The sequence below is a fragment of the Triturus cristatus genome, chromosome 3_2 (genome assembly GCF_964204655.1).
Source record: "Triturus cristatus chromosome 3_2, aTriCri1.1, whole genome shotgun sequence".
NCBI classification, from domain to species: domain Eukaryota; kingdom Metazoa; phylum Chordata; class Amphibia; order Caudata; family Salamandridae; genus Triturus; species Triturus cristatus.
The window spans coordinates 858180036-858205859 of NC_140584.1; the positions used below are offsets into that span (position 1 = coordinate 858180036).

Here is a 25824-nt window from a genome sequence, read left to right on the forward strand (position 1 = left end):
CTCTCCTTGATGTGCGCGTCCCACGCTGCGGGGCACCAGCGGAGAAGAAATAGGTCGCAGGCGCTGCCTGATGACAACGACGGCAAGCGCCTGGGGCAGGGGCTGCTGGGAGGTGTAGTTTTACCCGTGGGCCGTTCCCCTCACGGCGGCGCTGGTGGCGCTGAAGTACGGGTAAGTGCGTGCTCCCCAGTGATGGCCGTTCCCCTCACGGCGGTGCTCGACAGACTCTGGCAGGGTCTGCAAACTTGTGTCTCTCCTTGATGTGCGCGTCGGAGGTAACCATTCCGATGCCTTCACTGGTTCAATCACTCCCTCCCTCTGCATGTTGTCCAAATTTATTTTTTACATCACTTTGAACTGCTTTGGGAGTTTTACATACCCTGTGTTTTACAGGCCTGGCACGCTTCTTGATCCTTATCTCGGGAACATAACCTTTTAGGGCTCAAATGCCATCCTTAAACATCCCTGCAAATTTTTCAAAGATGGATTCCCTACCCTCCTTATCCTGAGCCACCAAAACATGTTCACTGGACCCTGGATCTAACACAATATTCAAATCATACTGTTGTATCCAACCCAAAATAGCCAGAGCCCCCCCAAGTTGCATACATTTTTCCTACTGCCTTTCTTCTTTTAAACTCGATATTGGATTCCACAAATCTAAGAATATGCATGTTGTCACCCCATAACCTCTGGGTTGAATGTCACTGGGTTGCAGAGCCACACCTGGCCAGTTAGTATCTAGAGTTCTCTTCAGATTGATGGTATACATTGACCCTGGGACCACCATTACCTCTATGGTGATACCATTCATACCAAATTCAGCTCTTGGTCTATTCCCTCTCATTTTCTCTACACCATCAACACACAGTACTCTTTCTGGTACACTGTCCTCCGCCTCCACCCAAGCTACTCTATTTTTTTTGTATAATCTTTCCAAACCCTTGCCAATTGTCCTTTCCTCCCAAATTCGCGACACTCCTTGACCAGTGCAAATCAACTCTTAAAATCAGCACCTGTAACACCCCTTTAATCCTGACTTGTTGCCACTCCTGCTTAATCTCTCCTTCACTCTCAACTTAAACATATGTGGCTCTTCCTTACCTAGCGCATTTACCAATAGAACCTTTTTCCTTGATAAAACCCTCAATGGTTTCTAAATTATTTTCAATTCGCAATGTGACGCACCCCTTGTTTACGGTGTCCTACTCGTGCTTTACACAATTGCCGCCGTTGTTGCTGTGACTTGCGTTGTATGCTTGCGCTGAGAACTCTCGCAGCAGGCTTGCGCCATGACTCTCCGGTCTCTCGCTTAATGCTTAACCTGTGTTGGGCTAATACATTTTTTCATTTGCCCCCACTGCTTACTTACCAGTGATCGGAGAAGGCTGAGAGGTCGCCAGAATGCAGGAAGAAGTGGTGGCACGTCGTTGTAAACGTGGTTTCGACGACACTGATCCTGGCTCCAGCATAGAAAATGCAGATTTAAAGTCAGCTACGCTTGGGTTCTGCTGCACTCTAGCTGGATGTAACTGTGGCAGACTCTCGTCACCAAATTGAAGTAAGCATGATGACACTTCATTACTATTTCCAGAATTTATTGATGTCTAGCTACATCAGTGAGGCTTACCTGCTTCCGCTCTCAACTGTCACTTTTGCCAGTGTCCAGGACTCCAATACATCATCGCATTTCTGGGCACCAAGAGAACAAAGACCATAACAGTTTTCAAATTAGAAAATGTTAAACCTAGGAATTCAACTGCAGTGGTTACTAAACTGAAGTATCCAGTTAGGGTAGGAGTTCCAAGGTCTCTTAAATCTTTCCGACCCCTGGCTGCACCGGTATTTCACCATAATATACATTGACAAATATTGACTGACAGTAATACAGTGGTCAAAATATCATGATTATAAAAAAATAGTGGGCCAAAATATGAAAAGTGTGTATATTGTACTGCAACATTTACATGGCACTTTCTACCCCTATGTATTTATGCAAGCAGACCCAATTCAGACGGAGACTCGCGATTGTTTGAGGGCTTTATTGTAGCTATCTCCAGCCTAAAATCACCTCTACCTCAATATAAGTCAATGGAGAAAATAAATTCCCCTGATTGTTTTTCAAATAAAATCTCCCTTATTTCACTTACGAATATGTTGGCATGTGATGTCTAGTTGGAAGGGTGTTCTTGTTATTTTTGATCCTAAGTTGGAAGATTTTCCATGTTGTGCATGACGACCTCTGCTGTACGGCTATTGTGTTATGGGATGCAGCTCTCAACTGTCTGCTGAAGAAATTAACACAATTTACAGTTTTCAGTAAGATGGCAGCTTTGAACAGCTCTGCGGGTCCCTTTTTGGTATTTCATATAATCATAGTCCAATAAGCTGGTTACTGCACTGCGTTGTCCATTCTGGGATATTTTGTTTAAAGTTTATCATCCTGAGCAGTCCTAGTTTGAAGGGAGAAATGGTGGGGAGATCTGTTAGGATGGACTTTATTGCTATCATCACATATCTGAGTGTCATAGTAATATGTCAAGCATCTGTCATCGTGTGTAGCTCGTGAAGACCTTCAATGTTGGACTGAATTAGAGTCTTCATTTGGCTAATGGTATGTTAAATATATCTTCAGTTATTCTATGTCTATTCGGTTGGTGATGGGTGGTTTATTACACTGAACCTGTACAATAGTGGGTGATGGGCATGAGCTGTATTAGATCTGTCTTAAGTGACTGTAAGAGGGCCAAGCAGTATGAATGTTACAGTATTATGATTAGTGCAGGCCAGGGGGGTTATGTTTGAGTCGATGATACTATAAAATACCCAGGGTAGACAGAGGTCAGCCCTTAATATCTTACATGGACATAGAAAATGTATGCTGGTTGGGCTGTGCGAGATCTGTAAACTGTAGATTGCACTTGAGGGTGTGATTATTATGCCAAGCTTTGGCATGATGTAGTTATTTTGGAAACATTTATGTTTTCAACTTTCTGCTGAAGTGTACGTGTGCTTACATGCAAGCACTTTATATCAAGTAGCACACTACTCTGGAACCCTAGATTAGTGGTTAATGTATTCCTTTTTGGTTAGTGAATTTAGTCTTGTGTTCTCAGAAGAAAACCTTGCATGCATTACCTCAATTTGTTTTGTGGTGGAATTAGAGGCATCGCTAACAATGGTGGAGGATATGTTAGTTTAAGAAAATGATTGGTGAGATGAACGGAACATCTGATCTCCCCAATGTATGTACTTTCTCAAGTGAAAATTAGACTAGTATAGCTGTGCAATATTTTCTTTAGTGAGAGCTATTTCTGATCACTGGAAATCATTGTGAGCTACCAAAGGGCGGGCAACTCCTGCATTGTCTTGCCTCTACATTTATAGGCACCATGCATGTGGAGGCAGGGGGCCTCTGGGCACTTTCAAAGTCAATGCTCTGGCTCCAATATGAAAAACTACTATTTGAAAGCTATTGGCCATGCTGTGTTTGGTGATGTGATTTAGGAAGGTGGGGGATGTTGATGCAATAAACCATGCAACCTGCCCCAGACTCTCCCATAGTTCACTTGCTAACTTGTCCCTTAGCACCATGAGCATAGCTTTCACTGGTGCAGCAGGTGCAATGGCTCTAGGGCTCCGAGGCCTGATTATTTCTGTATTTTATCATTCAAACAGCAGCAGGGTGGCTGGGCATTTATTTTCTTGCACTAGGATCCATAACAAACTGGCTATGATACTGTTTAGCACAAATCCACTTACCAACGCCAGTAGTTGTGCCTTCCCAAAGCACTAACTTGGCATCATCTTGGTACTCGGTCACTGAGAGCTACAGAAAGCACCCACCAGTTCTCCTCAGCACTGGAATGATAATCTGGAATAAACTGATGAAATGATAAAAGAAAAAGCGTCTCAAAAATGGGAAGTACTGGTGAGAGGGTCCTAGTACATGGCTGAAGTGCAACCGGCAGAAACTAGAGCCAGCAGTTGGAATACGTTAGGTTTTATTGTAGAGGTGAAAGAGAAAGAACAGAGTGCCAACTTTTAAAACAAGCATTTGGAATGCAATAGGTCTCGCATTTGCTGGAGTTAGAGCTATTGACATCATAAATGGCAATGTTGTTTATTTTATATTTATTTTTTGCAGTGGAGTGATTATTTAAAGAAAAAGTGTACACCATACCATATTATAAGCTTTTATAGTAATTGGACAGTAAAGCTATGGCTATGATAACAAAGTAATTAGACAAAGTAAACGCAGCCATGCCAAACACTACTTAGAGCCCACTTATGGACAACAGAGGCCACTGGCAGGCATGCACTGCATGTAGGCAGTCATGGTAGAGGATGGATATGGTTCACACAGCTGCAACAGTGGAGCCTAACACAAGCATGTTTTGTTTAAAGACAGCTGGGACTACAAGGTTGTAAGAAAGTGGATTTAAGCATATAAGTATTTGAATGTTGTAAATATACATTTTTTCACGTTTATCTATACGAAGACTCTGTTTTTGCACAGGCATGAGTGTATATTGCTGGCAATGGTGTCTGGTTTTCTCCACTAATCAGCTAACCCTCCATGATAAAAAAAAAACCAGAAAAAACGCGAAATTCCTTGATTTCTACATGATCTTGATGTGATCTTTGTGTCATTTCTTGACTGCTACCAATCTGTTTTTTTAAAAGTACTTTTCCAGAGATACGTTCACTCGATATTGCTTGGGAATAACATTAACTGCACTGCGCTCAAGGTTAAGGTAGGCGCATAGGTAACATGTGTGGAACTCTGAATATAACTTGAGTCAGGGGCTAGGGAGTGCTCGTCACCACTGGACTCTTCATGTGCACTGTTCAGAATGCGCATAAGAACAGCCAACAGGTTACATCTGGTGCCAGGGTGTGTGGCATGCGAAGAATGCCCCTCATTGTTAGTACTTGTTCGGAACGTGCATTCAAGGCAAACTTTGCTCAGATTCTGTTTTATGTGCAGGTAATCCAGCCTTGGCAAGATTCATGCAATCTGAACTCTTAATTTTGTGCCGTTCATTTCTTCCATGAGTCTGCAATATTCAAGTGTGGAAGGGGAATGCAATGTGCGGTTTGGGGGAGCAAGGAAGTGATAACACAAACTATGACATTTATTCTAACCTTATTAAAGCGTGTCCCTGTCTGTTTTTCTTCAGTGCATTCAAAGAGGATGCAGGGCTGACAGGGTGTTTAGTTTGCACTGACCTAGTCAACATTAGCTTCAAAGTCAGCCACTAATCGAGAACAAACTGTGAAGCGGTCAGCTGCGAGCTACTGGCTCTCAGTCACGCCATCTCCATGAAACCAGCTGACAAGTGACCCAGACTTTGTTATTTTTCACGCTCCGTCTAATTTCCTGTAAGTACAAATTACACGTAGAGTGCCGAGGAAATACTGTCATTAAAGAAAACAGGGAACGAAACATCTGCTTACACCAAGAGAGAGTGGTTTTCCACTTGAACCGTTCCATCGCTTTATACAGCTGATACAAAAAGATAAACTTACCAACATGAAATCGGGGCATGGTGATTTATAGTAACAAGAACCCTCACAGAGAATTTCAATGTAGAGCGAGGGGTAGCACTTTCCAGTGAGCATGGCGTCAGGACCGTGAACGACAGAATCCAGTAAATTAAAAGAGTTGAAGGTGATTAGTGAAATTACACAGCGTGCTTGCAGGATAAAACAAGCGTGTGTCTGCCTTGTATAGTTGCAGCGCGCAACTAAAAAAGCTGGGAGCGTGTGAGCGCGCGGTGGGAGCGTGTGAGGCAGAGAGGAGACGCCACGCGCGCGCACATCGCCTGTCCGTGCGCGCAGATGGTTTGTCTCCCTTCGCGCACCAAACCGACAACAATACTCTCACCAAGGCGATGCAGCGCATGCGCTGCGTTCGCTATGCGAGACCTAAAAAGGCACAGGGAGCTCCAGGATACAAGGTGATCTGCAGTCCTTCCTCCGGTGCTACTTTCAGAGGGGCGGTCTAGACTCAGATCTAATACTCATAACTTAAGTCAAAGCGCCTTTTTCCTTTAAAAAATATTTAGTTCCAATTTATTTCATCAATGCTTCAGCCTCTCATTCTTATCCAACTACCCCCTCTCCTTTCTTTTGGCTTTTTAAAGTTGTAATTAAGTGTGGTGTTTGGGAAATCACTTGATACTTTGCCACTTTAGAATGCGTTTGCCATCGAGGAGAGTCATGAAATACTTCCTTCTTTCATGCACAAAACAGCCATGTGTAACTTCCCACAAAACCATGGCCTTTTTCCAGTGCACACACACTCTAAATATGCTGTTAAGTCTGGGTTATTGAAGCACCCCAACCGCAGCACCAACTGCAAGAGCACACCTCAGAAAGTCCCCTTTCAAGAAGAGCCCTAGTTTTAGGTAGCCCTTGTTTTGGAAAATAAAGCCTACTGTACCTTCTATATTGACTCCAAGTTGCGGTGTAATTATTTTTACAATAACCCTGTATCTCATTTCTGGTATTTGATGGTTATTCTCTATCAGGTCTTTCGACAGATTGCATCATGTTTTTTCGTATAGTGGATTTGGGCTCACTTACATGTATTTTCAATTTTCTGACAGTTACTTTTCTGTGAAATTATACATGATTTGTACATGGTACACTGTTTTTCTAAATAATACTTTTGTTCCTCTCTGCATATTTCTCAAGCTAGTACGTAAAACAAAGCCTGGTAAAATGACATTCATGGAGGTCTTCTGCATGGCGCTCATTGGGCTGGACACCGTTGCATTAATCACTACCTGCACTTACAAAAGCCACATGGGCTGAAATCTTTGGGCGCTTAGGTTTCAGCCCCCATCCCCGCTTATATCAACGAGAACATTTATTAAACACACTCACATTCTTTATATTTTTTTTTTTAAATTACCTCCGTGAAGGCTGATCCTTTAGATATCAAAACCCACCCTGCGTCACGAAGCGGGCCAGGCACCTTGCGAAGTCCCAAAGCCAAGCCTCTTCAGGGACTTGTTGCCTAGCTCTCTGCAGGGCACTGCTTCAGGCTGATAAGACGGCTCTGCACCGGGCACTGGCCCAGGGGCTGCTCCTCCGTTTGAGCGAAGGAGCCTCGCCCCACTTAAATGCCCCCAAACCCTAGAGATGAAAAATAAAATGGTAATTCATTGCCATTATATTTTTCAACATCCCCTCCTGAACCGAGTGTCAGGACGGGGCGGGACCTGCTGAGTGGCAGCAGGGAGGAGTGGTGGGCAGAGGGCTGCCTGTGCACTGTTTAAAGTGTGCATGTCGTCTTGGCTGGCCGTCTTGCGACAGCCCGCCAGACATGCATACTATAAACCTCTCAACAGAGCTGGGTTGAGAGCAAGTGCAGTCCTCCAGTGCACTGTAGAGCGTCAAGAGAGGCCGCTCCAACCAACCATGTGCTGCTCTCATGCTGCATGTGAGCAGCGCCCGGACTGGGCAAGTGAGGTTGCTGGTACCACACTTCAGTCGGAAGAAGAGGTCCGGAGCAGAGGACGTGTGAGGTAAGTTTTTAATTTGGTTTGCGCACGCACCAGTCCCCACCCTGAAGATGCCAGCCGCCACTGCATCAGCCACAGTCATGGGCCTCTTGCAAGGCTCGAGTGCTGTACTGCTGCTTGGTGCCACCCGAGCCTATGCACAAGCCAGAACCCGGCTGACGCTTGAAGGTTGCAGGCATGGTCCCAGTGTCCCTGACACAGTCGCAATGTCCCTGAGCATGGTTCCTAGCAGCGCAAAATATGTGGCAAGTGTAACCTGTTCTCCTTCAGCTGAGTTTGCAGCAGCTGGTATCTGTGAGGGCAAGCAAGCACTAATTTACATGGAAACGGCATTACAAGTAAAATATGCAATATAAATACACAAAATGTAAAATACACAGTCTTCTTTTATTACAGGCATAACACAGTTTTGTTAGTGAAGTTACAAGGCCGTGAGCTACTCTGAGTGGGGTTGGCGAACTACCGACAGCTCGTGATCGACTGGTTGGAGACACCTGGAATAGTAAATATGAACCCTTATCCCAATATGTACAATTTAAGCAACAGTTGTTAGCAAAGGAATAAACAGAAAATTAAAATACCCTCCACTTTGAACCAAAGCTCTTATGTCACCAAGCAGGCATAGCAAGTCATTGCGACCCGCCCCCAGAACAGCTTGCTTGCCCTTTCCACCTAAGCATCGATCCATTTATCCACCCACCCTCTATATCCATAATTTCATTTTTACATTCTGTCATCCATTTAATCGTTCATTCACCATTCAGTCTGTCACCATTCCATCAGTCTGCTTATCCATATTTAAACTGATCCATCCATCTTCAAACCTATCCATCAAACCCAGCTATCCACCCACTCAGTCATCCATCCCTACTTATCCATCCCTACAGTTATTAATCCCTCTTTCATACATTAATCCATCCATCCTTTCAATCATCCATTCATCCTTTTGCTAATCCACACGCCCTTTCACTAATCCTTCCATCCTTTCACTCATCCGTTCCCCCCCGTAGACCTATCCATCTGCTCATCCATTCATTTAGCATTTCACTCATCCATTTATCCTTTTACTCACTCATTTATTCATCCACCCTTTCATTCACCCTTTAGCTCATCCATCCATCCAGCCAACCATCTGTCCTTCCTCTCATTTATCTATTAATTTTGTCACTCATCCATTCATACATCCATTCTTTCACTCATCCATCAATCAGTTTGCTAATTCATTCATTCAGCCTTTCACCCCATCCATCCACCTGTTTTCCCTTCCTTTCACTCATCCATCTTCATATGAATCCTTTCATTCATTCATTCATTCATGCATTTATCCATCCACCCATCCATCTATCCTTTCACTTACTCACCATCACACCCTTTCACATTAATTCTGAGACTTTTTCTGCCAAGCTGCAGACAGAATGGTCCCATCAACAGCTCCAACCCCACTGTAGCTACTAAGGCAGGGGGTTGACGACGAACCTGCTTGTTGAACTTGTGTTACAATGTTACATCTTACAACCTCCCCCAATGTATTCACTTTCCCCAATGTTCATTAGACAGGAGTTAGAATAGTAAATCTAACCTCCCAATGTATGTACTTTCCTCAATGCTTGTTAGACTGGAGTTAGAAAAATAAATCTGCCCACTCCCATGTGTACACTTTCCTCAGGGTTTGTGGGCTTGGAGTAGGTATAATTAATCACAACTCCTTTAAGTAAATTTACTTTCTCCAATGTTTGTTAGACGGAGATAGAATAGCAAACGTGATCTCCCCAATATTTATACTTTCCCCACTGTGGTTAAATCTGACCCTTACCCCTCACCCTTCCAAATTAACATTTTCCCAAGGTTTCTTAGATTGCATTTACAACAGTATATCTTACACCCTTGAATGGATGGAATAATAAATCTGACCACTGCTTTTATGTATGCACTTTTCTCAGTATTTGTTGTACTGAAGTTAGACTAGCATATTTGACCCCATGTATTAATTTCCCCAACATTTGTTAGAATAAGAAATCTGAGCCTTGAGGGTACACATTCTTTTACATTTTTTTGAATTGTGTTTTTTTTTATAGAAAAATATGTTTGACAATATCAGTTTTAGTAACTTATTTTTTAAATGTATGTTTAATACTTTAATATTTATATAGTATGCTTTTATATTTTTTAAACAATAAGTATACATTGTTATATTCTGTTTTTGTATATAAAATGAATTATTAAGATATTTGTATTTAAGAATGATTTTTTACATTATATAATATATATATACACATATTATTGATATAAATGTATATTTTTCTATCAATATATACTTGAATTTCAGATTTTTAAAGTTATTTTAAAGTTAGATGTGTAGGTTCGAATTGCATTTTAGGCATTTGTTTATATTATTTATTTATATATTACTAGAAACACATATTTTAACTTTCTTAAATTTACAATTATGGTAAATATATAAATATACGTACTTCAGAATAAGAATATGGTTTATTTGGATGCAGTGAACATCCATAAAAGTAACAAGACAATCTGTAAACAATAAAAATCACATGAAATAAAAGCAATTAGAGGAATAAAAGTCATATATATATATATATATATATATACACATATGCAAAAATAAAAAATAAAATATATATATGTATGTTGCTGCTGTTCGTCTTTTGCACTAGCACTTTTGGTTTTTTTAGGCTATTTATTCTCTTCATGGCAATTGTTTATAATGGAAACCTTTTTTAAAAAATGTAAAGTTTATATGTACATTTTAAATTAAAACATGTATAATATACATATGGCAACCAATTAATGCACTATTCAGCATATTTTGAATATTAATCAGTTGGTTTCGTTAAGATATTTTTAGCCTAGCAATGCAGGATAACCATTGGTTCTTTCCTTGCTTTACAATGATGAGTTATTACCCACTTGGTTTGTATTGTATTTTAATAATTTTTCTAGCAAGCGTCAATTTTAAGGTAGTTTAATGTATTTCAAAAAAATTCCTTGAATTGAATATTTTTCAACGCACTTAATATTCATGATGCAATGTTTATTATTTATTGCGTTTAATTTATTTTATTAGTGCTGGTATTCATCAAATCAGGCATTTGCCTCTCTCATACAAATGAGTGTTTCCTCTATGTCTACTGTCATGAGCTTTATGCTAATCACGGTTTTACGCACGTAGCACTTTAAATTTTGCACACTCCTCCAAAAGCGTCATGTGATCAAGACCTCCTGAAGGCTGAAACATGTCATGGCGGACACGTAGGGCATTTAATAATAAATTAAAAACTTTGCACTGAGTATTGGGTCTGTTTTCGGCTGTTTGGCTGAGGATTGCAGTGGTGAAGGCTACCGTGTGTATGTATGTATCTATATATATATATATTACCTACTGGCAGTCGCCAGTAGGTAGTTATAGTTAGGACCAAGTTTCCATAGGAAGAGCATTTTTTGTTTTGCTTATAACTTTGGCGTCGCTTGATGAATCTTCATGAAATTTTCCAAACTAATTCTTTGTTCATGTCAGCTTCTATGTGGGAAGTTTGGGGGTGATTCGTCAAGGGGGGGGGGCAAGAAAAAAGGGGGGTCCCAAAACGTGTTTTCTCCATGTTAATTTCCACAGGAAACTTTAGACAAGGCTACAGGTCGAACGGGTGAACGGAATTACCCCAAATTTGGCAGGGAGAAGGGTCTTGTTCTAGAAAGCACACTTTTGTTTATTTAATGAAAATCTGTTCAGTAGTTTGAGAAATATCGAAATTTACAGATATCGACATTTGGGAATTCCGCCATCTGATTGGCTGAGGCGTTACGAGCACAAGCTTGCTGCTTATTGGTTGTGAGCGTTGCGAGCGGTTGCTACTAGGAAGTGTTGGCCGCCATTTTGTGATTCCGTCGACGCGAGTAAGGGGAAAAAAGGCTGAAAAAAGTAGGAAAGAGGAGGGTAGGAGCACTGTAACCTCTGTGGGGTGTTTAGGGTGTGCTATAGACGGGATGTGAAGTGAAGTAATCAGTGTGAAAGTGCTGGGCTACGGAAATTAAGTGAGGTATTGCCTAGAGTCTGATGCTGCTAAGGTGAGCTGGGGCGGGAGTCGGGGATTAAAGCGTGAACCCAAATTGTGTGTCTTATGCTGTGAAGTCATGTGCGGTGGCCGCTGCGCTACACCTGTAGAAATAGTGTCAGCATGTGTTTATACCTACTAAGACGAACTACTGACCCGTACTGGTCTGAAAGTCCTGGGGCACGGAAAATATGTGAGGTATTGTGTACAGTGTCATGGTGCTAGGCTGAGCTGCTGCCGGACTCGGGTATGAAAGCTTGAGTCCAAAAAGTGTGTCATATGCTGTGAAGTCACGTGCTCTGGCCGCAGTGCCACATCTGTCCAAGTAGTGTCAGTATGTAGTTATACCTACTCGGAGGAACGTTTGTTTCGAACATTGTAACTTGTGCTTAGGGGGTGTTATACAGGCAGTGCGAAGGTACAATCACGCGTATCAAATCAATTCGGTATTTGTAAAGTGCAATAATACTCACTCCCAACGAGTCTGATGGCGCTGGGGGCGTAAGCTGAGCTGCTGACGGACTCGGGGTAAAGCCGGTGAACTACTGACACCTATGGGTCTGAAAGTGCTGGGTATGGAAATTAAGTGAGGTATTGCCTAGAGTGTCATGCTGCTAAATTGAGCTGCTGCTAGACTCGGGTATGAAACCGTGAGCCTGTGTTTGCTATGCTGTGAAGTCATGTGCTCTGAGCGCTGTGCCACACTTGTCCAACTTGTATATGGTGCTTAGGTGGTGTTGTACAGGGAGTGCGAAGGTAAATCAATACGGTATTTGTAAAGCGCAAACTACTCACCCCTATGGGGAGTAGAGGTGGTGATCAAAGCGAGAGCTCTGTGCTGCAAAGTCAGATGATCTGGCCGCTGCGTCATAGCTGTGTGGAGAATAAATTTTGGCGAGGGTCCGGGAGTTGCCGTTACCTGGCTCTAAAATAGCAGGCCTAAGTGGTCAGTTATAGGGTGGCTCTAAAAACAGCCCTTGTGTTGATTAGTTGGAGCTACATATAAGTGCGGATGCACAGCTTAAAGTTATTCAGGAAAACTCGATTTCTGTGAAGTGTACTCCATCACTTCTGTAGATATCAGCCATATCAAAACGTATGTTGTCGTTGTAGATGGACCCCATTTTGTCGTCTCTGAGGTATGCAGACACAGCTATGTTGAGTTACTTCCTAGATTTTTCAATCTGAGGACAAAATTGTTTTGACCATTTCCACTTCTGTCTTTGGCATATATTGGAATATACAAAGACAGTTTGAGGGAAAAGTAACATCAATTGTCCAAAGGTATTCTTCATAAGCATTTCCAAACTTACCCCAGTCAATGTGCCTAGGTCGTTTTCCACCACAGTGCACAATCATGAGGTCAGGGTGTTGGAGATGCAAACCGGTTTTAACCAAAGGCAACAATTGGTGCCACTTCAATCCTCTCTGTGCAAACCATTTAATGTCCACATTTTGTAAACCTAGGTCTAAGTCAATACGTCTCTGTTCTGCATATCTCTTGCACCAGAAAATATAGCTATGTCCTACGATCCACACTAGCATTTTAAAGGTATGGCTGGAAGGTATGGAAAGATGTCTGTAGCTCATGCAGTTCCTGGGTAGAATAAGAGATATGTTTAAATATGGGGAACTACTTTTTATTGCCATACAAAACGATACGTGATTGGGAGACGAAAAGCATTCTTTTTTAAAAGTAGGGTGCTTATTCGTTTTGTGGAAAAGCATCTTTGTGATTGGTTAAGAAAAAGCAGTTTCAACATGCAGTACATATCATAGGATAAAAGTTGTCAACTCAACCACACCTGCTACTTGCATGTGGAAGGCACTGTTAGAACTTAAAACAATCGTGAACTTTTAACCTGCACGTGCTGTAAACGTTCGAGAAAATGTTGCAAAAAAATATGGTTAAGTTTAAAAAGATTGATGAACTTTTAACCTGCACGTGTTGTAGAATGTTCTAGAAAGTGTGTTGATAGAATACATTGCACTTCTGACTTCTATGTGTTGTTAAATATTTTAAAAAACTGTTTGTATGGAAAATTAAAAAGAAACTAAGAGAGAGAAGTTTTGAAACCTAAAAGAATCAAGGAACTATTCGAATTTGTTCTTTACGTGTATTTATGTGTGGAGCAACAAAATTATAGACAGAACAGCACCAGGAAGAGGAAGAAGCAGGGAGTGGGGGGACGGGGGAGATGGGCAGTATGGCAGACATGCACAATTAAGTATAGCACAAGTATAGAAAAACAATGGCCAAAATGAAACACACCAACAAGGAGCACAAGTCACACAACTCTCCACATCACATCAGTGAACGCGCATAGAAGTGAAAACCACGCTGCATTCATAGAGGATGTGTACAAAGGTTGGTGTTGTGGGATGCCTGCGACCGTGGTCATCATGGATGAGATGCCCAGCACGTGGCACATGGGTGAGTTCACTGTCTGTTAAGTTGCAAACAGCTGCTCCTCCCTCCCACGAGCTCCCACACTTTTGTACGGTGCGCTGTTGTATCTCGTGCACTCGTACGGCACACCATTGTAATGCCTATTTGCGCATGTGCTGCTGCATTCCAACTACACCATCACAGTGCGGTTTGGAGGTGGTGCATGCCACTTTACATCATCGACTGCTGCAGCCCTTGTGGCTGGCCACACCAGAACACAGAGACACACTTACCGCACTTCCTGTACACGGAGATGTCCGAGACACACCGTTCCTGTTGTTGGATAGGCACACGCTGACCTGTGTACTCCGGACCAGCACACTCCAGTAGTGCATGCAGGAGGATGCGTGCGTAGCTAGATGTCCAGGCTCACTGCCAACGCTGACGTGATAGCACACTGTGATGTTGCAGGGCTGGTGCTTATCATGCTAACACAATGACAAGAGGGACACACTTGCTCAGATGCGGGTTTGGGGGGCGTTGGCGGTCCCGGAGTTGTTCCGAAGAGTCTTGTGGCCCTCATGGGTATCCCTGTATCATGCTCATTTATTCTATGGCACCTGTGGGTGTTCTGGTGAGGCTCTTGGCTGTGTTCTCTTTCATGGTGCAAGTAGTCGTCCTGCTTAATACCATCAGAAAGCAGGTGTAAAATCCCTGGTGCTAACGTGGCTTATCACCGGAATTTGTTTCACATTGCAGTTGGTGTGAGAGTTGTGATGTGATTTTTTGCGTGTGCAGGAAAATATACGAACTGGCCAGTGTATCTCGTCAAGATCCAGTACCTGACGCCCGATTCCCAATCAATATAAATACAATGAGGTTTCGTAAATGATTGTGTGTACACTGTGAGTATAGCCACTACGTCAGTGCAATTCAATACAGGATTTTAGTATTTAGAATGAATTGCAAAGGTGCACCTCGTGTCTTTTTGCACGGGAACGGCTAGTCTGCATTTCATTATCAGCACTTTAATGGAAGTAAAGTTGAGATAAATCTAAAACACTATACAGAAGTTGGCGGAAACTGCAGACATCACCAGTATTCCCGCGATAGTCTTGCAAAATTTAAGACCATGGTGGACTTCATCAAATAGAAGTAATAAGAACAAGAAAGAGTTACACAGCAGTTAAGAAAACAACCAGAAACGTTATTAATTTTTTTCCAAACTTTATTTTTTTATTAACATATATCAACGATAAAGTAATAAACAACATTTATTAAAAAAAATACAAAATATCAAGGTGGAACACTGCTGTGGGGACCATGGATGTGGACGACAGAGCCTGGAAAATAAAGCACAAAATAAGGTTGTGTGTAATGCGCATATCAAAGGAGAGGGACATAGAGAAAAATAGAAGGAAAGAAAAAGCCAGAGAGAAAAAGAGAGGGAAGGTAAGAAAGGGAGTGAGAAAGGGAGAAGGAAGAGAGAGAGTTAGAGGGATAGAAGGAAAAGAAGAAAGAGAGAGAGAGAGAGAGAGAGAGCGGGATAGAGAGAGAGCGGGATAGAGAGAGAGAGGGATAGAGAGAGGGGAGAGAGAGAGAGAGGGAGAGAGAGAGAGATACTGCCGCCCCTGCGCATCCATGAGCAAATAATTACCTGGTGCCACCGGAGTGTGCAGCAGTGGGCACTCCACGTGCCCGTCAAAACTCATCCCAGATATGTCTCCGAGTCCTGAGTAATGAATGGCGGAGACCACATCAGGTGCTTGGCGGATCGCACAGATGTCGCCGAGTCCTGAGTCATGAATGGCGGAGACCACATCTTGTTCTCCACGGCCCGGCAGATCTCACACCCGTCGCTGAGTCCTGAGTCATCAATGGCAGAGACCACATCAGCTTTTGGGGCCGCTAAGCCTGTGGAAGTTAAGTTCGTGCCACGTGGTGGTAGGCCCCTGATGGCCATATGAGCTTCAGGTAGCACTAACCCTGTGCATCTGAAGTCCGTGCCAGAGGGTAGTAGGGCCCTGAGGGCTATACAAATTAGGGTGCGAGTAACCTGCGCAAGTTTCGAAAGACTCTTTATGGTTGAGACACGTGGAGCGTCCGGCATCTAGTCAGCACCGGCAATAAAGGATGTGATCTTGTCGATCTATTATATTTGCGTGGTCACATGGCCTGTGACGCATGTGCCGGATGGGTGTGGTGTGTGGGTAAAGCTGCCCTCAGGGAGTGAGCGGGAGATGTGGAGAACTAGACCACTGACCTGCACAGGAACAGCGAGTACGCCTGCGACAGGTAGGTATGTGGAGCCATCGTTGGAACGTAATCTGGGTGGTGTGGCGTGGCGTATGACGGAACAGGGCAGGGATAGCTACAATGGCGCGGACGGCTCGTAGTAATGTGTCTGAGTGGAGTGGACGGGCCGCAGCTGTCCCTCTGCGAGTCTGGATGCGAACTGTTCATAACTCACGCTACATAAGTACTGAAAAATCATTTTGTGATTCAGTCCGTCAGCTGGTATTTGTGGGAGGTTATTTGTGAAAACATATCGGAGTTCTTTCTGTGATAGATAACCCTTTGATGCTGCCTCTCCCAACATCAGCAGGTAACGCACCCTCTTCCCACATTATCATCATACCCCCAACAACCTTCTTGGGCCCGGAAGTGTCCCTGTGCGGTTGGACAAAGAAGAGTCGTAGACATGTATAAATTTACATATCAAAAAAATTATTTAAAGAAAAGAACAACAAATAAAACTGAAGGGAGTCTGGTGCTGTGGTCGCTGCCACGAAGTTGGGGTTACTGCCATTCAGGATTCAGAACACAGTTACACATGTGGGATCGGTTTGTGTTAAAGAGGGTTAGTGGGACTACGTGTCGCCGGCCTTGCATATCGAAATATGCCTCACAAATCGAAGGGAGTTTGTTGGGTGGTTGGTGCCTCGGACTTGGGGTCCCTGCCATTCAGGACTCAGGACACAGTACACATGTGAGATCGGCTTCTGTTAAAGTGGCATAGTGGCACCAAAAGTATTGAGAGTGTATGAGGCTGTGATGATGTTTGGTGTGGACGGGCCGCATTGGGAGCAATGTGTCTTGGCTATAGGACTGCGTCATGTGGAATCACGACTCTATCTGAATTGTGAGGCCTGCTGATCGAAGTGTAGGCCAGAGGTAGCGGTGAACAAGGGCTCACAGCCACGTGCATACGTTGGTGGCCTCACCGGCCTGCGTAGTGCAGGTTTAGTGGCACCACTTGTCGCCAGCCTTCAATATGAAAATACTCCTCACTAATCGAAGGGAGTGTGGTGGTGTGGTTGCTGCCATGAAATTTTGGGTCACTGCATATGGAAATATGTCTAACTTATCAAAGAGCGTTTGCTGCTGTGGTGGCTGCCATGGTCTTGGGGTCACTGCCATTCAGGACTCAGGACACAGTTACACATGTGGGATCGGCTTGTGTTGAACAGGGTTAGTGGCACCACGTGCTGTTGGCCTTGCATATGGAAATATGCCTCACAGATCAGAGGGAGTCTGGTGCTGTGGTCGCTGCCACGGAATTGGGGTGACTGCTATTCAGGACGCAGGACATAGTTACACATGTGGGATTGGCTTGTGTTAAAGAGGGTTAGTGGGACTACGTGTCGCCGGCCTTGCATATGGAAATATGCCTTACTGATTAGAGGGAGTCTGGTGCTGTGGTCGCTGCAACGGGCTTCGGGGTCACTGCCATTCAGGACTCAGGGTACAGTTACACATTTGGGATTGGCTTGTGTTGGACAGTGTTAGTTGGCACCACATGTCCAAAATTAGAATTGCGAGGTCTTCTGCCCGCAGTGTAGACTGCTGAGTGTTCGTTTGTACTTGAAAATAAATTTGGTGATTGTACTAAAGGTATAACTGATATGAAAAATGTTCAAGAAGAAAGGATACTAAAAGGATATTATGTAGATTTGAGGCCTGTAATAGTTACTTGCCTAGTGGACTCTGTAGTTAATGAATGAAGAAATAATTTCCATTGGGAGCCCTAGTGAGTGCAGTGTAGGCGTATGATGAAAAGATGAAATAAGTATAGAATACACTGACGAAGTGTTGTATTTTCTGAGTACAATCTTGTTGTTAGGAATTAGCATTAAAAAATGGAATTGCGAGCTGTACTGCCTGCAGTGTAGACTGCTATTCCATTTTAGTTTTCATTTGAAGATTAATTTGGTCATTGTAGTAAAGCTATAACTGATATAAAAAAAAGTTCTTGAAGCAAGGATACTAAAAGGATAATATGTAGGGTGTAGGACTGTGATATTTACTTGCCTACTGGAGTCTGTAGTTGCATATGGAAATACCCCTCACTGATCAAAGGGAGTGTGGTGGTACGGAGTTGGGGTCACTGCCATTCAGGACTCAGGACACAGTTGCACATGTGGGATCGGCTTGTGTTGAACAGAGTTATTGGCACCACGTGTCGCCGCCGTTGCATATGGAAATATGTCTAACTGATCAAAGAGAGTATGCTGCTGTGGTTGCTGCCACGGACTTGGGGTCACTGCCATTCAGGACACAGTTACACATGTGGGATCGGCTTGTGTTAAAGAGGGTTAGCGGGACTGCATGTCGCTGGCCTTGCATATCGAAATGTGCCTCAGTGATCGAAGGGAGTGTGATGCTGTGGTCGCTGCCACGGACTTGGGGTGACTGCCATTCAGGACTCAGGACACAGTTACACATGTGGGATCGACTTGTGTTGAACAGGGTTAGTGGTAGTACATCTACATTCCTAGTTTGAATTTTATAATGAGTACGTCGGCAATAAATATAAACATAGTTGGGATTTTCACCAGAAACTACTTTAAACTTTATTTCTTTTTCAAACTTCACAACAGTATTATCTTCCATTTGTTGATCAACACCTAGACATACCCAACTGTTATTTTCTGTACAGTTCTCTTGACTAGCAAAGAAACGTAAGTCTATATTATCACACATTTGTTTTATAGCATTTATATTAAAACTCGATTTCGTGCCGCAGGAAAACCTAGACTTATCCAGATAGTTCCTGTTGACTTTGAATATAAACCTGCAGATGTCTATCGATCCGAACATTGGTAGGATCCAATTTTTCGATGTGAAAGTATCTTCAAACTGAAGCTGTACATTATTTTCCTAAGTGTCTTCTCTTGTGGAATTTCTTCCCACATTTCTTTCAATTCTGTCTTCTCAGAGTTAGTAATATATGATGTGACATAGTGAGAAACAGCAATTGAGTTATTTGCATCATATTGTATGTTCATATTTGTATTTCACATCTTCAAAATCTCCATATTGTAATCATTATTGTACTTCGATGCTTCTGTTCTTTTTAAATTATACGTATTTTTGGGTGATTTTCGAGTGATTGTATGTCTCATTGCTGACATAAAACTGTTCACTCTTCCTTTGGAAATTACTGGACGTGGAAAGGGAAATCGACAGTTTGTATACAATTTAACTTTTGCGTTGTCTTTTCGTCGGCAATACTTGCCACATTGATGACTTTGATATGCAAATACGCCACACTAATCGAAGGGAGTCTGGTGCTGTGGTCGCTGGCAATTTGAGGTCACTGCCATTCAGGACTCAGGACACAGTTCCACATGTGGGATCGGCTTGTGTTGAAGACGGTCAGTGGTACCATTTGTTGCCGGTCGCCCACAGTGTAGGGCAGAGGTAGCGGTGAGGTAGGGTCCACAGCCACATGCATACGTTGGTAACCCAAACAAACCTTGCCTAGTACAGGTTCAGTGGCACCACGTGTCGCCGGTCTTCCAAGTGGAAATACCCCTCTGTGTTCGAAGGGAGTCTGGTGCTGTGGTCGCTGCCATTGAGGACTCAGGACACAGGTACACAAGTGGTATCGGCTTGTGTTGAACAGGGTTAGTTGGCACCACGTGTCGCCGGTATTCCACAGTGTAGGCCGGAAGCAGCGGTCAGCAAAGGCCCACAGGCAGGTGACGTTGACTCGAGCTGCACAGATTGGGAGCATTTGGTCTTCTTAACGCATTATAGTCTCAAACAATTTGCGTCGCTACTAATGTTGAATTGTGAACCATGTAACTCCAGTGTAGGGTGGAGGCAGCGGTCAGGATGGGTGCTCAGCCACGTGGCGTTGAGTTGAGCCGCACAGTTAGTGGCACCTGGAGTACTCAGCGTGTGCGCACCCTGCGATGAGACGTGGTCCCGGCGGGCCGCACTGGGAGCAATGTGTTTTGTCTAATGAATTCTGTGTTAAAAAGGCCACGTGGCGATGACTTATGGTGCAGTGAGCTAGTAGTACCTTAAGCACACAGCGTGTGTGCACCCTGCGATGATGCGTGGACTTGGTGGGCCACACTGGGAGCAACGTGTCTTGCGAACTGGACTGCGATATCTGCAGTTGCCCCTACATCTGAATTGTGAGCCATGCTGTCCGTAGTGTAGATCGAAGGCAGTAGTCGGTACAGACATAAGTCTGCGGTGCTGTGCCGCTGGGTTCGCAGGGTCCCTGTGTCGAGGAGGCCCACGGTTATGGTGGCTGCCACGTGCCAGGGTGAGGGATGCCGTTCTGACAGACTCGTTGGTTTTTCCACAAGTGAACCACGCCTAGGGCCTGGTCTATTTATTCATACTCCTACGCTGGAGTGGCGTACATTGGACCAGCCCACTCCGCTTCCCCTTCCATGGGGGGACAACACAGCTACATGACGAGATCTTCCCCACTGCCTGAGGTAACATGGTTGCATCCACTGTGCACTACACTACAAATATCAATAGTATATCTCCACATGGAGAGGTTTGTGCTTTGCATAGTAAAAGCACATGAGTGTTACACTTGGCATTGTGTGCTGTATCAGTGATGGGTGACTTGCCTCCTTCATATATAGTTGGTTGCTCATTTCCCAACATTCAGCTATTGTGTGGCTGAGGGGCATGGCGTTTTGGGAAGGTCCGTTGTTCTGTTTTGTGCTGCCTCGGTGGTAGTAGGGGGGTGGTCCGGGGGGGGGGGGGGGGGCGGTTCTGGTGGTGGTGGGGCTGGGTGTTGTTGTTGGGTGTCGGAGCTGCATGAACAGTAGCTGTATCACATGTTGGTGGTTAGATGTGGCTGTGAGTTGGGTCGAAATAACAGAGTAGATAGTTGACCTCCTTACACCAGTTAAAGGTTAGACTGGGTGTATCAAGTGTTATATTAGGGTCTGCTCAGGTGCATCTAATTTTCACGTGGATGATGTCATCAGTGATGTAATTTGAGATATCATCAGTGATGTCACTGACCATGTCATGAGTGATGTAATTTGTCACATCATCAGCAGTGCATTGCGGGGGCACGAGTTATAGTTAGCTCAACTAACTATAACAGGCGAATTGCTCTGGTTTTATATGAGTCAAATGTCCAACTAACTAGAACATCCCTGAAACCAATGGTTTTTTCAGTGAATATATATATTCATTCCCTTGAGGTCTGCATGACCGGTTTTACAGCGGAGTAGGAATGGCAGCAGAATGGTTAAAAGAGCGGGAAGCGTCCGCCAATCTAATATTCAAAAAAAGAAAAAATGCTGAAACAGGGGACAACACCGGCACGCAGGGGATATTGCTGCCTGAAACATCAACAATTAAACAATTGGGCAATCAACTCGAGAGACTGCGAAAAAAGGAAACTAGCAGATGGTGGCAGGCCACCTCTTTACAAAATTACATAGAAATCAATAGAATACCACAGGGCTTAAGAATCTTCATCATTCCCACATTAAATCGCCCAAAGCCACAACTGCTAAAAGACTGGACTGAGAAAACAAACACATGCTCAAGAAATAGGTTACACATGCTAATAAAAATGCATGGGAAGAACATAAAGAACTGATGCAACAAATTGAAATACTGATGGATGAATTAGAAAAGAACTCAGATCAGAATGAGGTAAAAAATGTTCTTAAAACAGTCGATGAAAGAATTAAAACATTTGAAAAAGGAGTGATAGAAAGAAAAGAAAGAAAATTTCAACGTGACGAAAGAGACTATCGAACTGGGAGAATACTAACTTTCGCAAGAAAATTTGATAAAGTAAGAGCAGATATGGCAAAAGACAAAGCGTTGGGAGTAATTAATAAAGGCACAGATGGCTCAACAACGGATTTAAGCTCTGACCAAGAATCTATTGACAGTGGCGCATCTAACCAGGGAGAAATGTTGTCTTTTTCCGAGGAAATGCGCCTCATACAGAGGAATCATGAACAGTCCTACAGAGGCAAACCGGGGGGAAGAGGAAGAGGCGCCAACACAAGAGCAAGAAAAGACGGTGCAGGAGAACAAAGGAACAGCAATACTGGTATGGGGACAAGAAGCCAGGACAACAAGAAGAAATAATGGATGACACCGCCCAACAACTAACGGTAATGAATCTCTCAATTAGACCAATAACAGTTACTGAAGAACAGGTCTTAAAATTGGGGTTGTCTTTTTGTCCAGATAATCATATAGACTATGCTCAAACTAGAATTGACCTTTACCAGTTTGTACGTAAAGTAAAATTGTTTAAACTGCAAGCACTACGCAAGAATGTAATTAACAATAGTACTAATTCACTTGAATCCAATCTGAATACTGTTCCAGCATTAACTATAGCGGACATCCCTACTCTTATGACTATGCAGGATCAGAATACCATTACCACCAATACACCAAATCCTTTAGATCCTAGAAGTAATGACATCACTTTACAAACACTACAAATAGAAATAGGTGCCCCTTTTACCAAATTTAGAGCTCCATCTAAATATGTACCCCAGACACCCAAGGATAACATTGACCTATTTCATGAAATGGTCAGTCAGGATTTGCTTAAAATTATCGATACAAATCCCAGACCTACTAATATGAGTAAGAAACATTGGGAAGCAGTTTCCAATTTACAGAAAGATAACACCATAGTGATCAAGTCATCAGACAAGGGTGGTAATATCGTAGTCATGGACAGGGAGAAATGCATACAAGAGGCCCTGAGACAACTGAATAATCCTGTATGCTATGAGAGGGTAGACAAATCATATCTAGATACCCTTCAGAATAGGTATCATAGCTATCTGAATGACTGGCTTGATCAGAAACGTTTGAATTGGGTGAAAGAAGTACCTACTGAATGAAACTCCGACTACGCCCACCTTTTACTTGTTACCTAAGGTACACAAGGATTCCGTTAACCCCCCTTGGCGTCCAATTGTGTCCTCTAAGAATAGTTTGCTAGAGAAAACGTCTGAGTATATTGACCATTTTTTGTTTCCCTTTGTCAAAGACCTCAATTCATATTTAAGAGATACAAAAGATTTTTTGCAAAAAATCCAAAATCTACATTGGGAAAATAAATACTGGATGGTCTGCCTAGACGTAGAAAGCTTGTATACAAGCATCAAACACACAGATGGTCTGAAAGCGTGCCAATACTTTTTAAAAGCCAGAAATATTGAATGCTTGGAACACACGCGTATGCTGCTACAAATGATTGAGATCTGTTTGACTGAAAATGTATTCATGTTCAATGGGAGATGGTATAAACAACTACAAGGTACTTCCATGGGTACCTGCTTCGCCCCAAGCTACGCCAATTTGGTGGTGGGCTGGTGGGAGAAGCAGGTACTCTGGAGCGATGACACTGAGCCATGGTCAAACAACATCAGGCTATGGCTGAGATTCATAGACAACATCTTCTTTGTATGGGAAGGAAATTAGTGTGATCTCCTTGAATTTGTGAATCATTTGAATGACAATACGATGAATCTGAAGTTTACCATGCAACACAGTCAACAGAGTATTGACTTTCTCGATATAAGGCTGACAATAGAAGATGGCAAATTGTCCACAGACCTATATAGAAAGAAGACGGCAGGCAATTCCATTCTCCATTCAGCTAGATGCCATCCACCTAATTTCAGATGGAGTGTTCCATATAGTGAGTTTCTGAGAGCTAAAAGAAATTGCAGCACAGATGCACTGTATGAAAAAAATAAACAAAGTATGATGATGAGATTTAAAAACAGGGGATATCCCAGCAAGATGCTACATAAAGGTGCCAAAAAAGCAGATTCTATCAGTCACAATGATGCTCTCTTCTCGCCTGCTAAATTATCCAACAGAAGAGACAATACAGAGACACCAGTCAGATTCATAACCACTTTTAGCACACAAGCTAATGAGCTTAAGAAAATCATGAAAGAAAAATGGCATATTCTCACACAAGATCCCCTCCTTGAATTGAAGCTAGGACGGTCACCAGCGATAACATACAGGAAGACCCTATCACTCAAAGATAGACTAGTAAATAGTCATCTAAAGACTGACAATAAAAAAAACATGGCTAGAGCAGAGGAGTGGCTTCTATTAATGCAGTAAATTCAAAGCTTGTAGCCACAGTGTGAATGTAAGGGAAATCACACTGTGTAGATCTAAAAAGAAATGGAAAATCAATAAATCTATCTCCTGTGGCACTGAATTTGTAGTCTATGCCATTGTTTGTCCATGTGACAAATGGTATATTGGGTCAACTACTTTTCCAGTCAAAAAAAGAATTCTTGAACACTGGCGAGCAATCACGAATCGTGATCTTAGCTACAGTACGTCAAGACACTTCAATGAGGCCCATGAGGGTGATTGGACCAAAGGTAGATACATTGGCCTAGCAACTATTCCTAAACATCCTAGAGGAGGAAACCGAATCCAAGTACTACGTCGCCTTGAGTCAAGGCTGATCCTACTGGCCGGTAGCATGTTTCCAGCAGGAATGAATAACGATGAAGAGTTATATCTACATTTATAATCTTGCTTTAATGCTTCCCACCACCAACCCAGGAGTTTCTAGTTTATTTTATTCAATATAAATAATATATTTTAATTCACATATTTTACCTGTGTGTTGTTCGAAGTTTTGTTTGTCTCTCGTTCTTGAATATTAACAAGAATAGATGGAAGCTTGGTTATATAATCGCAATACGAGGAATTTATTTGTGTTATAACAGTAAAATACTAAATGATCTATTACTGGAAATGATTTACATACATTATATGTTATTAATTTTGATTCTAATGATATTTTTCTTTTATCTAACAGATTGATAAATAGCCACTGGTTTATGGTTAAGAGCACATGAGATTCAGCAAGTTCAAGTGAACAGCCGTCTCTACAATATTACTTCTACTCTTGAGTATTAGCGTCACAAATCGCTTAATTGATTTTAGATAAAATATCATGTGGATAGTACATTAGATAATGAATGACAAGATAACATATTGAATAAATTGACTGTTTGGTACTATACCAATTATCTAATCTCCATCTATCGAATTTCATCAGTGCTTAAAAAACACACAAAAGTAAATGCGTACTATACCATGATCTCGTTTGAAATGTATGATGGATTAATTGTATGAATCATTTCCTATACTCACATTAGGAGTTGGTAAACTGATTATAAGAACACAAATATAAAGAAACGATTAATGCTGTTTAAAACTTTATCAACAAACCTAAATTGAACAAGCACATATGGTAATGTTTAAGTGTTTCTTTTATGTCAACTGTGCACGCTGCGTCGTGCCTGTATACTGCACCTTTAAATATTTGTGAAACTCACCTTAGGTCATGTGACCAAGATCTCGGCTGAGATCGAAACACGTCATTTGTCTGCCAAAATAAACCCGCACTATTAAGGAATGAAGAACTGGTGTGGCTCCTCTTTTCTGCACGATTTGCAGAATTCATATTCGTATGTATATATATATATATTTATAAAAAAAAACAAATATATATATATATATATATATATATAGC

At 42.6% G+C, this 25824-nt stretch overlaps 1 protein-coding gene and 1 long non-coding RNA gene across 3 annotated transcripts in view; one reads left to right on the plus strand and one right to left on the minus strand.

Moving 5' to 3' along the window:
• Positions 1-25824, minus strand: part of FLOT2 (flotillin 2) — a 456818-nt gene that overhangs the window by 361466 nt on the left and 69528 nt on the right. The gene's annotated exons all lie outside the window — the stretch shown is intronic.
• On the plus strand, positions 1394-25685 carry LOC146858326 (uncharacterized). The gene is made up of 3 exons (XR_014980017.1): positions 1394-1561; positions 7932-8037; positions 25105-25685. It is a non-coding gene; the product is annotated as an uncharacterized LOC146858326 (long non-coding RNA).